This window comes from Homarus americanus, unplaced genomic scaffold, assembly GCF_018991925.1.
Source record: "Homarus americanus isolate GMGI-L3 unplaced genomic scaffold, GMGI_Hamer_2.0 scaffold56241, whole genome shotgun sequence".
In the NCBI taxonomy this organism is placed as follows: Eukaryota; Metazoa; Arthropoda; class Malacostraca; order Decapoda; family Nephropidae; genus Homarus; species Homarus americanus.
Window position 1 is genome coordinate 1,336,111 of NW_024740202.1, and position 13,456 is coordinate 1,349,566.

Genomic DNA, 13,456 nt, shown 5'->3' on the forward strand with positions numbered 1-13,456 from the left:
AATTAGATTCTCATAATTTTCGGTCATTGGATTTTTGTTTGGTAATAACTACTGTTCAGCAATGTTCTTTTACCTTGTGAACAATAATTATATGGACTTAACGTGGTTTACACACACACACACACACACACACACACATTGGCTCTTATTGTGCACAATAAATACAAATTATTCTTACCAGCTCTTTATTTTTTTAACATTCATAGTAACCGTAATGTGCTAGAGCTAATCTATCAGACCATAACCTAACCAATCAGATCGTGACCTAACCTAACCAATCAGACCTTAATCTAACCTATCAGACCTTAACCTAACCTATCAGACCTTAATCTAACCTATCAGACCTTAACTTAACCTATCGGACATTAACCTAACTTAGACTTTAAACTCACCTATTAGACCTTAACCCCTTCACTACGGGGATGCCACTTATAATATTTTATTCTGTTAACACCAGCCGATTTATTCAGTAGAGAGGGATTGGTACTCTATCACCCAACCCATCAAATTATAAGCTAACACAGTCCAACCTAACATACCATACTTAATTTAAGGTCATTCGTGTGTACAATATTTCCTCCGTACTCTTGCATTCGACACCGTTAAATTATTCTCTCTTTTTTCCTGTTTATTGGCTGTTTTGCTTAAATGACGTCATGTGGTTATGTGTGTAATAAACGTTCTCATTTGTTGAACACCAGAATGTTTATTACCATAGTTAGTTTAGCAAAATTTACAGTTGGTTTCTTTTTACTAAATTTCGCGTTTTCCTCCGTTATCCCCGTCTTATAAGAAGTTTGTTTGTGAAATAACCTCGTCTATGTTCTCGTTTTGAAATTGCGAAAGTTAATTTTATTAGAAGGTAGTGTAGCGAGACCTGAAGTTTCATGATAAAAGCACTTGGCTATGCTTGGTTTGAGTGTGTATTATTCCCTCCCTCCCTCACGCTGCTCTCCTGTGTCGAGACCCGCTGCACGCCACTTAACAAGGCGTGGCCTAGTTTGAGGTTATTAGACTTTTTCGTCGTTTTGTCAATCCATAACTCGTAATATTGCTTCATTATCAGGCTCGTGTCTTAAAGTTGTACTAGGCTATTACCGTGGTTGTGTACAGTGCAGTTCCCTGTACTTTATTAAAACACTGTTGGAATACTGTATTATAATTATCATCTTCAAACTTGGTCAGGCATGCGCTGTAGTCATTAATTTATTTTGTATTATCGGTTTTATTTTTACAAATTATATATTTAAAATGTGTTTGTATAATATTTTGTATTTCTTGACACAGTAAACGAACAACAGGTTTGCTAAGACCAGTAAACAAAGGTCGCTTTCCCGGGTTAAACAAAACAGTCACTTCACACCTCTGACATTGTTGTTAAGGTCCGCTGCCCTGATACTGTACACAAGTTGATACTAGTTTTGTTTTGTGATTGAAAAAGCTTGTTTTATCCCTTGACGTGCTGCCATACTCGGAAACAGTTAAATGTATTAGTGCCCAAGTTGATAATGGCGGGCCATCACAGACTGGTCAGGTGCACCGGTCAAAATCATACCACTTCATTATACATTGGATAAAATTCTACAGGGCAATTTCCTTTACCCACCGCCTTCCCCTCTGTCTCTCTCCTTCCTTTCCTCTACCCCTCCCATACCCTTCCACACACACCCCTTATCCTTCCACTCTTTCCTCTTCCCCTTCCTTTCCTCCTCTTCCCCCTCCTCTCCTCCTCTTCCTTCCCTCCTCTTTCCCCTTCCTCCCTCATCTCCCCCCCTCCCTCTTCCTTCCTCCTCCTCTCCCCCTCCTTCCTCCCTCTTCCACTTCCCTCCTCCTCCCTCCCCTTCTCTTCCCCCTCCTTCCCTCCTCTTCCCGTCTTCTTCCTCCTTCCCTCCACTTCCTCTCCCTTCCTCCCTCCTTTTCCCCCTTCCTCTTTCCCCTCCCTCCTCCATCAGTTTGTGTACGCTTCTGGGAATGTGAAAGATCTCCCCATTTTTTTACCTGTGTCATATCCCTGGTCAGTTCACCTGCACCTTCCTCCCGGGGCTCTGGTGGCCACCTGGGTACCTGGCCATGCTACCACACTCTTGAATTACACACAGATAAGGAATACTGGCTGGGAGACTCAGATATATCGTCATTTTTACTATTATTTTGTATTATTATTATTATTATTATTTGTATTGTTGTTAGCATTATTATTATTATGGTATTTTATTGTTGTTATTTTTTTGTATTACAGTTACAGGACGGTGGTACAGTATTTAAGTGTCTTAGTTTTGTGCTCAACATTTATGTGAATAATGGACGAGTTGTCGGTTGGAATTTTTTCGTAAGAAGGCAGGTCAATGGGTGAAGAAAACGTTTAAATTCACTATGGTTATGAAATTTATAAGTCAATTGGGCTAAAACGTGTAAGAAATGGGATAAAGTAGCTGAAAAGGTCATAGGTTAGGGTATGATAAGTTATAAGATTAGCTTAACATAAACCGGTAAGAGGGGGGAGGGGGAACTCAAAACTAGTTATTACCGATAGAGATGAAGGTCAAAATCGTTCATAACACATCGCAAACCACTAGTAAAACATAGTCTGCATGTCTAAGTACAGGGATGACCAGAACTTATAATTTACCCAATATAGCCTACCTCGAATCTAAACATCAAATTACTTATGGTAGTTAAAGTAAAATTATACCCATTAATTAATATAAATGATATATCCCAGTGGTTCATTAGTGAATCACCAAAACAACGGCACTGTGTTGTCAGGTCTACCTAGCATCAGGCATTCTCAAAACAAAGTCCAGACAATGTTATTATTTCTAAATTGACTCGCCATCCCTGCGTCGTCTGCGGGGAAGGTGGTGACGTCATGGCGGCCCTGTTGCTAGAGGAGACAAACTTATCTCGACTATGACAGCAGGACTTTAAACATATTATATATATACCGTATCACTCTTAACGTGGCAGTGTATTTCTTGTGTTTACCCAGGACCGACAAATCGTCCATTGGAGTTAATTATGAGTGTGTGTGTGTGAAACCTCCATATAACGGACTATAGCTACCCGGTCGATTGATGTCCGGTAAATGTTGTTTTTATTCTAGTCTATACTATTTGAAAATTGGGTTTATTTATTTATAATTATTTGTTTATTATTTTCAATTTACACGTTTGGAAGAGTTTTTGTGTAATTTATTTGTTTGATGTTTGTAAGTTTATTTTATATATTATTTTTATTATTTCTTAAGATTGATATGGGATTAAAGCGAATAACCCCAGTGTATGATGGGTGTAAGGTGACGTGTATTAGTTGAAGGAGTTGTGTGGTTGGGGATGAGGTGGTGTAGTAATTAGTAAGGATGGGAGTGTGGCTGGCAGGGGGGTGTGACAGGTGCAGTTCAGGGTGTGGTGGGGGGAGTTAAGAGGAAAATGGAGGTGGTGAGGGAAGGTGGGAGTAGGTGGTAAGGGAATGTGAAGGTGAGCGAGTTGGGGGTGGTTGAATGAGGGTGTTGGGTGGAGAGGGTGGAGTCAGTTAGTACAGTTGCGTCAGGTGAATGGTGGGTGTGGTAGTTTGAGTGGGAGGTCTACGTTCAAGGTGCATCACTATCACCACTCACCGCCACCAGTACCACTGTTACTATCACCACCAGTACCACTGTTACGGTCATGTAAAACAGTTCATGTATTATATCATAAGACTCCAGCCCGGCCCATCCTAACCTAACCCAACGTAATCTAATCTATTTTGTATTTTAACTGAGGTGGTTTTGTCAAGGGGCTTTTGTCGGGACCCCATTGAAGTGTAGGACAAAAGCCCCCGAGCACAAATAACAACAAGAGTTTTTATATAATTATTTTTATTCTTGTTATTTGCAGTTTATGAACCCAACCAAATGTAACCTATTTTATACTTTAACAGGGGCGGATCAAAAGGGGAAGGGGTCCGAGTTGTAGGTGGGGGAACTTGGCGACCACATCGAGTCCACCCAGCTGGGGGGCGCTGTAAGCCTCCCCCCCCCCAGATTTTTTTTTTAATCTGACGAATATCCTGGGTATTTTGAGGCCGTGTGCACTTGATATTAGGAGATATTCTGAGGTCAATAGTAATTACTTTTTACTATGCAAAAATGCCTGAGTACAATACTGCATTAAAGAATAAGTATTGACATTTTCTAATGAAAGGGGGGGGGGTGGGTGTGGACCCCCAGAACCCCCCTGGATCCGCCCATGTTTAACCGAGGAGCCTTTGTCTTAATTTGCACTGTAACTGAGGGGCTTTTGTCCGGACCCGTGATCGCCGAAAATGAACACCTGGACCAGGACGAGCTGGCCCAACTGATTGGTCCACTTCGTAAGGAAGCTGACCAGTCTAGATGGCCCTGGGCGGCTACCGGAAGACCATATCACAAAGAGTACAACTGTGATGGGAGACCATCCTAATAACACCTACCAATCGAGACCCTCACGGTGTTACAAGTGTCAACGCTGCGGACATCCTGCAAAGGAGTGCCGGGCTCGAGAGGTCTGCGTCACGTGCGGGACCACCGGGCACCAGCCACCACGTGCTCGGCGACTGACAAAAAATGCGCAGCTTGTGGCGACCCCGACTCCTCCTCCGACAAGGAGTGTTCCAAGTGGAGGGAGGAGTGTAGGGTGGCTAAGGTGCGAAACAAGAAACAACTGAGCTACAATAAGACTCGCCTTGTAGTGAAGACAGAAGAACCAAGAAATGAGAGACAAGGAACAACAAGAACCAGATATATTGACAGTGAGGAATTTAGAGTTTATCAACATTACAAATCATTACCAGACCTTGACCAGGAAGAAGAAAGATGGACAGTACAGAAAAGACGCAGAGAACAAAAGGAAGAGGTCCAAAGAACAAGACTACGGCCGTAATGACCGTCAATGTTGACAACCAGTAAAACCAACAACAACGACCCCCACCATCCGTGGCCGGGAATGACACATCATGTCGTTAAATTTTCCTTCCATCTTGAGACACACTGACCCTCTCGGCTCTCACTGACCATCACCATGACCTCATCTGCAAATTTGGTGAGAAACTTCAGTACCATCCTCGACATCGGCTCCTACTACCACTTGAGATCCTCGCCCGAGAATTGCTGTTCGACACCACAACCGCATCCAGCCCATACGAGCAAGAACTGATCACTATAAGAACATCCCAGTCACAACCAATGTAAAAATTATCAATAACTTGTAATCAACCAGTGTATTCACTTCCAGTCAATCTTACCTTTTGCACTGTCACTGTGTTGAAATGCCCTGTAGTATGGCCTTCTACCCACCTAGTCATTATATATCATATTTGTATCACTTATGTTACTTGTATATTGTTTGTCAATCAAGTGACCCATTCCCCAATTATGTAACTATATTTTCAGCCTTCTGGTGCCATGCTCTTTCATTAAACAGTTTATTGTTATTACACACACACACACACACACACACACACACACACACACACACACATTCAAACCACAATATAGAGATGAGTTCTGAATAAGTCACACGTTAAAAGTTCCTCTTACCTGGAGTTGCTGATGTACGTATCTCAATGAATCTGACCCGGGCCTGGTGAGGGGTGGGACAAGCAGGACCCCGGAGCTAAAGTCCAGGTAAACCGTAGATAGTTATTAGGACTTGTACACCTGCGGGGGATGGGAATTACGGCGTCCTTGTTCGATTACACCACAAAAAGGTTAAAAAAAAATACCCGTGTCTCTGTTATGTGTTTCGCCTCAAGTATCACCGGCTTTACCATTCCTTTATTTAATCATTGTGTATCTTATCTTCATTCTATCATCATCATCGTCATTATCCGTCCAGCAAATTATCATCGCCATCAGAGTATCATCAACACCTAACTCACTTTTCGTAATCATTTTGAATCTGTCACATCACCAGTTCCCTCCCCCCATCCCTCCCTCCCCTCCCCAACCATCAGTCACCTATTATCATCCCCCCCCACCTCCTTCCTCCCCCCATCTCCCCTCTCCTTCCTCCCCCATCTCCCCTTCCCTCCTTCCCAATTCCCCAACCATCATTAGTTTGTCATTGTCTCCTTCCATCTCACCCTTATCACTTCAGTACCCCTTCCTCCTCCCTCTTACCCCTTCCCCTTGCTCCTCCTCCTACCCCTTGCCCCTCCTCAACCACCACACCAGGACTCCGAGTGGGGGCAGGTCGTGTGCCTCTCGTGATGGCCAATAAAAACAATAGGGGCAATAAACAAACAAGATTGTAAACAGTGTAGCGGGTGGAATCTGTCCCCAACCATCACCATCATCACCACCACCACCACCACCATCACCTCCATCGCCTCCACCATCACCTCCACCATCACCACCTCCACCAGTCAGCTGATCTTTTGTTGTTGTTATCGTTTGGGAGTCTATATAGTGACGTCAAGTGTGTGTGTGTGTGTGCGTGTGCGTGCGTGTGTGTGCGTGCGTGCGTGTGTGTTTCGACTATTGTTAGGTGTTGTTGCTGGGTGTTTGATGTATTGTATAGTGATGTTGCTATCTCTCTCTCTCTCTCTCTCTCTCTCTCTCTCTCTCTCTCTCTCTCTCTCTCCGCCTTCTTTATTTCTCCCTCCTTCCTTTCCGTTCTATACATTACCTACTTCATTATCGTTTTATGTCGCCCTCTCCTTTTCCTCATTTCCCACTCCCTCCTACCCTCTCTTTTCTTACACCCCCCCTTCCTTCCTTCCGTCCACCCTCTCTTCCTTCCCTGCTTCCTTTTTTCCTTCTATCCTCCTCCCTATCCTCCTTTCTCTTCCTTCCCCCTCCCACTCTCTCCTTCCTCTTCTCCTCCCTCCACTTCTCTCCAGTTTTTCCGTCTCTTGTATACTAAACCTACTATAGGCCTAACAATACCGTGCTCTCGCTCCGGGCCCTATCCACGCTGATCCGGGAAGCACACTACCTATTTACCCTATCCACCTACTTGCCTATCCACCCTACCTTCCCACCTACTTGCCTACCCTACCTTTTGCCCTCGTGGTTTGGGAAGGTGGTGGCTTGTGAGGACGTATCTGCAGTTATGGTGGGACAACACACACACACACAGTCACACACACACACAGTCACACACACACACACACACACACACACACACACACACACAATCCCACACACACACACACACAGTCACACACACACACACACACACACAGTCACACACACACACACACACACACACAGTCACACACACACACACACACACACACACAGTCACACACACACACACACAGTCACACACACACACACACACAGTCACACACACACACACACACAGTCCACACACACACACACACACACAGTCACACACACACACACAAACAGTACACACACACACACACACACACACACACACACACACAGTCACACACACACACACACACACACACACACACACACACACACAGTCACACACACACAAACAGTCACAGTTTGTTTTTTTAGTTTTTTCTTCAGCAAGACGAAACACTGCAGTGCCACACCTCCCTCCGGTACACGAAGTCTATTTGTTATTGAAACAGTTTATTTAGCCAGAAGAATACAGACACAGAGTGGATAAATAATAACAATATTGACACGACTAGGCCACTTGAGAGTCTGAGCTCTCTGATTGGCACCTGACATATACTATACATTTATCTCAGAAATTTTTATATACCATTTAGTATCATCTGGAACAGTACACTTAACATGGTGTTAGTAAGAACATATCAGAATATTACCACGATTATCACATCGTTCTGTTTATTTCATTTATTTATTTTTATACATTTATATTATAAGTATATACATATTTTACAGTAATAAGTGAGGGAAGCAATACATTATGAGGTGTATTAATGTGAGTCAGGATCATGTCATTGTTCATGTCTTGACGGAACATTATTGTGTGATTTTTTATTATATTAGTATCTTAATTCTCTGCTAGTAAATACCTTTCACTAAGTCCTATAACCTACAAGAGTGAAATGTGAATATCTCTTAAGATCTCGTAGTCTTGTTGGAAGGGGGGGGGGTGTGGAGAGGAGATGCACTACACGTAAATCCCAGTTTGTTGATGAAATAACAAGACTTGGGTAGACAGGATGTGTTGTAAAAAAAAACTTGGTGTATGTGTGTGTGTGTTTATGGTATGCTAGGATGGCTTATCGTAGTAGTAGTAGGTTAAGTTATCGTAGTAGTCAACTAGGATAGGATACGTAACTGTCACCCCACTTAAAGTTACTATATCTCTCTTCTGTATAATTGCCTGACCTAACAATGTGTATTCATGACGGTAAAAAATATAATATACGAGTTTAAAAGTAAAATAAATCAATAATGATATTAAGATATTTACTTCAGAATAGATTTGAATACAGAGTAGCAGACGACGCTCCTCCCCCTTCCCCTTTCCCCCACTTCACATTTCCTGCGTTTGACGTCATAAAATTGGTGGGAATCACGTGGCTGGATCCCCCACCTCAAAAAAATATATCATGTTGGTGTGTGGGTGTGGATTTTCGATATGAGAGAGAGAGAGAGAGAGAGAGAGAGAGAGAGAGAGAGAGAGAGAGAGCCCTAACACACACACACAAGAGAGGACAGAGAGTTGGTAAGGTTGATGGGTCATTATTCAGTAGCACCTCCCCGAGAACACTAACATTATCAAAGACTCGTATCACTTTAAAGAGTGTTGAATCCTTTCGTGTTTTTTATGTAGTTTTGCATTTGTTTTCTAATCGGCAATAGCTCATATTTTGATAGATTCTTCCGTGGTTGGTTGATGCTAGTTGACGTGGTGGTAACGTAGACCAATCAGCACACACCATACCCGCATAGGCGTAGATTTAACACAGATTTCAACTGGCATGGTGTTTATATATTGCATGTATTTAGGGTTATAGACATAGATGTTTATTTAGTTTTATCGCCATACAAGTTTATATACAATGATTCAGTATTCTTCGTGTACCTGGAGGAGGCTGTACAGTTTGTGCAGCCTTACATAACCTGGATGATCCGGTAGTGCTTGGCGGCTACAGGCAGAGCGTCATCCGCCCTCCAACTGATCCACTTATTGGCATCATAGCACATACTTTCTTCCAGTGTGTGTGTGTGTGTGTGTGTGTGTGTGTGTGTGTGTGTGTGTGTGTGTGTGTGTGTGTCTCCACCGTGACGTCAACTACATAACATCCTGCTGCTGTGGGTTCTCTTACGTAGTTTAGGTTGGTTTGGGATAGATTAATCTTGGTTAGGATATTAGGATAGGGTACGATATATTGGGTTAGGATAGGATAGGATATGTAAGGAGTAAATTTTCACTTGTTGCCACAAAACGAAATCGAGGTTGAAACTTTGTTCCCGATGGTGTTTGATGTGTTGTGGATGAATTTGACCTTCATTTCTGGAGCAAATCAATAGATTCTGAGATAAGCCCCCACCCTCCCATCTCAGATTCTAGAAATTTTTATATAAAAATCAAGGCAAAAAGTGTTCAAAACACATCAAAAACTATCGGGAAAACAGTTTTGAATCTAACATAACCTCACCTCACTTAACCTAAACTAACGTAAACTTAACTTGGGGGGGCACAGTCGTTCGATGTTCTGGCCGTGTACCGCCACGTAGGAACATTCATAATAAAATGTTAAATATCTCACGTAGGTAAGAGGCAGCTAGGGAGATACTACCGCTTGGAAGCATAATGTGTTGTCTAATGGTAGACTCTGCTGCCATATGTGACCAAGTCCCAGGTTGCTCATCTGACTTTCTGCCTCATTTACACACAATTGCAGGGTCTCAATTGTTTCTCTTACTTTGACAACTATCGTTTCTCACTATTGATTTTTTATAATTTTTTTGTATTTCTTTATAGTTCTTTGTTATTTTATTACAGTGTTATTATTATTATTATTATTATTATTATTATTATTATTATTATTATTAGTATTATCATTATTATTTTATTATTTTATTTTTAATTTTGTATTTAAAAAAAATATTCACTGTGAGTTAGTATTACTATTATTATTACTACTACGTTTTCGTCCCCCAGGCCCCGATGTGGGTCAGTGACCTGTGCCCTGGTGGGCTAATTCCCGAAAAAAAATCGTAATTAGCGCCAGAAATGTTTTCTGCCATTGAAGAAAAGTGTCTTAGAATTATCAAAATTACCGATTTCAACCATACAGTTCACGAGGTTCATTTAGTGGCAACAAGTGAAATAATACCATGTTAGGTTGGGTTAGGATAGGTTAGGTTGGGTTAGGATACATTAGGTTGGGCTTGGATTGATTAGGAGAGGATGTGTTAGGTTAGAATAGGATAAATTAGGTTGGGTTAGGATAGATTAGGTTCTCTGGAGTTGTATTGGTTTAAGTGTAGGTTTAGGAAAGTTGGATACATGTCTGCCAAGGAGAGTACACGAGCTGACGTCATGATGGCCAGTGACCAATTGGCGCACGCCATACCCTCATACGCGTGGATATTACTAAATTACGCCGAGGACAGTTGTTGTTGTGATGGTGATGGTAGTGGTGGTGGTTGTGATTGGGGTGGTGGTAGTAGTGGTGATGGTGGCTGTTTGTTCTGCTGTAAAATAATAAAACTTGTGGTGGTAAATACTTATTATAGTGGTTTATGAGAGGGATGATGCTGGGGGAGGTTTAGGGGATGGGGGGGGGGATACCGGGAAGTGGGAGGAGGTTTTAGTCCAAGAGCAATAGGGTTAAACCTGGAACAGATTGGCAACAAGCTGAAAATTTCAGGAGAGACTCAACAAAACAAAACGTCAAAAGTCAGGAATTCAAGATGGTGTCTAAGATGGCCGCCAACTGGATGTGATATAACTGTGAACAAAGTGTCAAAACATAGGAGTCGAGTCGATGAAACCATTAATTACAGGATATAACAAAACAAAATGGCGGCATATCAATGTGGTATCATATTAGCATTAAAACTTGGTGTTGACTGGCTACACTTGTTACCACCCCTACTGCTCTCTCTCTCTCTCTCTCTCTCTCTCTCTCTCTAGTTATTGTAGGTCAGTTCTGAGTCGTCACCAGTTCCTGTTATCAATGGGATGTGTGTATCATAATGTCTACCTGGAAACTTGACATCTCTACAGTATACTGCCTCTGGTGGACCCCTCGTACTCCACACACACACACACACACACACACACACACACACACACACACACACACACACTCTCTATAACTCTGTGAATGGAAAAATAAAGTCGCTATATAAAAGGTTAGGTTAGGTCATATCAGGTTAGGTTGGGTTAAAAAATTAAAACCTACTCATTTGTGAGTTTTTTCCTAAATTATTTAACTCTGCTTCTGGACTCCAACACCTCTTTTTGTAAATAAATATAATAAGAATATTAAATAAATATTGAACCTAATGTAGTATTAGCAAATAATAATAATAGCAACAACAACAACAATAACACTAGGTCCGCGGTAGAAATTATATGCAACATTATTGGCTCGGGTTTGTGAAATGGTCGTGGTAGAGTTCTGGGAACACAAGGTGTGTGTGTATGTGTGTGTGTGCGTGCGTGCGCGCACGCGCCTGTGCTTATGATGGTTTATGAGGGAGTGCAGGCACAGTCCTGAAGTCTTCCCCCCTCCTCCCTTCTTCCTTTCCCCTCCGCCTCTCTTCCTTCCCTCTCCTCCCTCTCCTCCCCCTCCTCCTCCCCTTACTCTCTCCCTTGCTCAAATTCTTTCTCCCCTCTCCCTTTCATTCTGTTCTCTCCATGCTTTCCTTCCCTTTTCCCATTTCCCTCCCTTCTCCTTCCCTCTCCCTGTTGTCTATTTTCCCATTCTTCTCTCTCGTTCTTTCCTCCTCTCCGTTCACTATTTCCTTCGCTCTTTTACCATATCCCTCTCCTCCCTACCCTTCCCTCTCTTTCCCCCCTTCTCTACCTTTAGTTTCCTTCCCTCTCCCCCCAGTACTGCGTATACAAACAACCATTGGCTGTTTACACCTGTCCACCTTAAGGGGTAATGGGTTAAGGCTAGTTATCACACCTGACATTATTAACCCCCACCCCCATATAGCGTTAGGGTGGTGAAATAAACGGGTTTGATATTTTTCAGGTGATCCATGTTATGCCCTTTATCTCAGACGAAGGGATATATGTACGGCAAGCGATGACTGTTTGTCTGTCTGTCGTCTCATGCACTTGTTGTCTGGGTTCAGTTTAAGAATGAGTTGTCTGGTGTGTCTTTAAGGCAATTTCGCTCCTCTTGCTGAAAGTTGACGCGTGGTTCACCCCTCCGTGACAATGTTGACTGAGTTATTATTATTTTTATTATTATTATTATTATTATTATTATTATTATTATTATTATTATTATTATTATTTGTTTATTTTTTTTTTTGCATATGATAATGACATAAGTGTCCAAGGTTGATGAGGTGAAGTCCTGTTCGTCCTAGGGAGTGTATTAGTTTAAGCGACACACACACACACACACACACACCGACACACACACACACACACACACCGACACACACACACACACACCGACACACACACACACACACACACACACACACACACACACACATATGGTTTTCTGTCACTTTGTCCAGCGATAGTAACATGATATGTATTATTAGTTGTGTCACCTTCGTTGGTGAACTCTGATGTGACCAGAGAGCCCGATTCGGGACCGGCAGGCTCATTCACAGATGTTGCACGTGTGGTGGGCTACATCTAGTGCGGGGGGGGGGGCGTCGGCAGTGTCTTTCCGGCGTTGGCGCTTATCTGCCTCGGTATGTAGTCGAGTAAACTTGAAAGTATTGACACCATCTCGTGTGGTGCTCCTCCAAGCGTTACGGTGTGGAGTAATCGTCTCCCAGGTGAGGGGGTCGATTTGGCACGTTTTCAGGTTTGTTTTAAGACTATCCTTATACCTTTTCAATTGCCCGCCGGCGCTACGTGTACTATTCGTTAGTTGACTGTAAAGTAGCTGCTCTGGCAGTCTACTGTCGTCCATGCAGGTAACATAGCCAGTCCAGCATAGTTGTTTATGGGTAATGGTAGCCTCGATGCTCCTACAGTTGGTGTCTTTCCAGGGAACTTTGAGAATGGAATACACACACATACATACATAAAATGCTCCTGTCCATGCTCTTTGCAGTCCTAGAATCGGTCGAGACTAGACCTCTTATGCATAGTTTTGTGTGTGTGAGAGAATGAGATGTGTTAAAGAGGAAGATGTTGGCACACACACACACTCTGTCTGTCTCTCTCTGTATATATATATATATATATATATATATATATATATATATATATATATATATATATATATATATATATATATATATATTCATTCTTTGTGACTCTCTCTCTCAGTCTTCATCTTTAACACATTACATAACCCTTTGTACCCGCCCCATGTTCCCCCC

At 42.4% G+C, this 13,456-nt stretch overlaps 1 protein-coding gene across 1 annotated transcript in view; it reads left to right on the forward strand.

Annotated features, from left to right (window-relative positions):
- LOC121875301 (BTB/POZ domain-containing protein 7-like) overlaps positions 1–13,456 on the forward strand; it is a 76,337-nt gene that overhangs the window by 9,974 nt on the left and 52,907 nt on the right. The window lies entirely within an intron of this gene.